At 46.9% G+C, this 2832-nt stretch overlaps 1 long non-coding RNA gene across 1 annotated transcript in view; it reads right to left on the minus strand.

Moving 5' to 3' along the window:
* The window catches only part of LOC107608623, an 11999-nt gene continuing 11624 nt past the window's right edge, over window positions 2458-2832 (minus strand). Inside the window, exon 2 of the long non-coding RNA XR_001612942.2 lies at window positions 2458-2508. This is a non-coding gene — a long non-coding RNA (uncharacterized LOC107608623). The remainder of the gene's footprint in view (window positions 2509-2832) is intronic.

Below are 2832 nucleotides of genomic sequence, written 5' to 3' on the forward strand. Positions count from 1 at the left end.
AACGTTAGCCTCCAAGTTAGGGGGCTAAAGTTGGCGCAAACGTTGGTAGCCCAGGGAGAAACTCTCAAGTTCCAACGTTAGCCTCCAAGTTAGGGGGCTAAAGTTGGCGCAAACGTTGGTAGCCCAGGGAGAAACTCTCAAGTTCCAACGTTAGCCTCCAAGTTAGGGGACTAACGTTGGCTCAAACGTGGGGAGCCCAGGGAGCACTTCATGCCCAACGTTAGCCTCCAAGTTAGGGGGCTAACGTTGGGGCTAACTTCATGCCTCCAAGATCAACTTCCATTCTTCACTTCTAGCCATTCCTCTTTGCTTCAACCTTTCTCCAAGATTTCTTCACCTATCATTGATCAACCAAACTTATCAAAGCTATGCTTAAAATAATGAGGTATTCAATCTTTCATAATATGCAACAAATATAGCATAAAACCTCATGAAATGGCATGAATTCACATATGGTTGGTTCAATCAAGGGAAACATGAAAATCTACTCAATTTTGTTTTTTTTTTACATCGTGCTGACCCTCGTTCTTTAAAAGACGCTATCCCGAGGAGGACATCTAAAGGCGAGCAGTAATGGCCTCACCTTCAGCAGGCTCTTCTGGTTTTTTTTTTCAGTTTTTTTTTTACGTCGTTCAGACCGTCGTTCTGTAAATGACGCTATCCTAAGGAGGACACCTAAAGGCGAGTCGTAATGGCCTCATCTTCGGTAGGCTCCTCCGGTTTTTTTTTCCATTTTTTTTACGTCGTTATGACCCTCGTTCTTTTAATGATGTTATCCCGAGGAGGACACCTAAAGGCGGGCCGTAATAGCCTCGTCTTCGGCAGGGTCCTCCGTTTTTTTTTTACGTCGTGCAGACCCTCGTTCTGTAAATGACGCTATCCTAAGGAGGACACCTAAAGGCGAGTCGTAATGGCCTCATCTTCGGCAGGCTCCTACGGTTTTTTTTTTCGATTTTTTTTACGTTGTGGTAACCCTCGTTCTTTAAATGACGCTATCCCGAGGAGGACACCTAAAGGCGAGCCGTAATGGCCTCATCTTCGGCAGGCTCCTCCGATTTTTTTTATGCCGTTTTTTTTACATCGTGCTGACCCTCGTTCTTTAAATGACGCTATCCCGAGGAGGACCCCTAAAGGGGAGCCGTAATGGCCTCATCTTCGGCAGGCTCCTCCGATTTTTTTTATGCCGTTTTTTTTACATCGTGCTGCCCCTCGTTCTTTAAATGACGCTATCTCGAGGAGGACACCTAGAGGCGAGCCGTAATGGCCTCATCTTCGGCAGGCTGCTCCGGTTTTTTTTTTCCGGTTTTTTTTACGTCGTGCAGACCCTCGTTCTTTAAATGACGCATCCTAAGGAGGACACCTAAAGGCGAGCCGTAATTGCCTCATCTTCGGCAGGTTCCTCCAGTTTTTTTTATGCCGTTTTTTTTATGTCGTGTTGACCCTCGTTCTTTAATTGACGCTATCCCGAGCAGGACACCTAAAGGCGAGCCATAATGGCCTCATCTTCGACAGGCACCTCCATTTTTTTTTTCTATTTTTTTTTACATCGTGCAGACCCTCGTTCTTTAGATGACGCCATCCCGAGTAAGGACACCTAACGGCGAGACGTAATGGCCTCATCATCTGCAGGCTCCTCTGGTTTTTTTTTACTACGTGCTGAGCCTCGTTCTTTAAATGACGCTATCCGGAGGAGGACACCTAAAGGCGAGCCGTAACGGCCTCATCTTCGGTAGGCTCCTCCGGTTTTTTTTTTGTTTTTTTTTACATCGTGCTGACCCTCGTTCTTTAAATGACGCTATTCCGAGGAGGACACCTAAAGGCGAGCCGTAATGGCCTCACCTTCGGCAGGCTCTTCCGGGTTTTTTTTCCAATTTTTTTTACGTTGTGCAGACCCTCGTTCTGTAAATGACGCTATCCTAAGCAGGACACCTAAAGGCGAGTCGTAATGGCCTCATCTTCGGGAGGCTCGTCCGGTTTTTTTTCCATTTTTTTTACATCGTTCTGACCCTCGTTCTTTAAATGACGCTATCCCGAGGAGGACTCCTAAAGGCGAGCCGTAATAGCCTCGTCTTCGGCAGGGTCTTCCGGTTTTTTTTTCCGGTTTTTTTTACGTCGTGCAGACCCTCGTTCTGTAAATGATGCTATCCTAAGGAGGACACCTAAAGGCGAGTCGTAATGGCCTCATCTTCGGCAGGCTCCTCCGGTTTTTTTTCTGTTTTTTTTTACGTCGTGCTGACCATCGTTCTTTAAATGACGCTATCTCGGGGAGGACACCTAAAGGCGAGCCGTAATGGCCTCATCTTCGGCAGGCTCCTACGGTTTTTTTTTCGATTTTTTTTTACATTGTGGTAACCCTCGTTCTTTAAATGACGCTATCCCGAGGAGGACACCTAAAGGCGAGCCGTATTGGCCTCATCTTCGGCAGGCTCCTCCGATTTTTTTTATGCCGCTTTTTTCTACATCGTGCTGACCCTCGTTCTTTAAATGACGCTATCCCGAGGAGGACACCTAAAGGCGAGCCATAATGGCCTCATCTTCGGTAGGCTGCTCCGGTTTTTTTTACGTCGTGCAGACCCTCGTTCTTTAAATGACGCATCCTAAGGAGGACACCTAAAGGCGAGCCGTAATTGCCTCATCTTCGGCAGGTTCCTCTGGTTTTTTTTATGCCGGTTTTTTTTACATCGTGCTGACCCTCGTTCTTTAAATGACGCCATCCCGAGGAGGACACCTAAAGGCGAGACGTAATGGCCTCATCTCCGGCAGGCACCTCCGGTTTTTTTTCTATTTTTTTTACATCGTGCTGACCCTCGTTCTTTAAATGACGCTATCCCC

This window comes from Arachis ipaensis, chromosome B07, assembly GCF_000816755.2.
Source record: "Arachis ipaensis cultivar K30076 chromosome B07, Araip1.1, whole genome shotgun sequence".
Taxonomy (NCBI): Eukaryota; Viridiplantae; Streptophyta; class Magnoliopsida; order Fabales; family Fabaceae; genus Arachis; species Arachis ipaensis.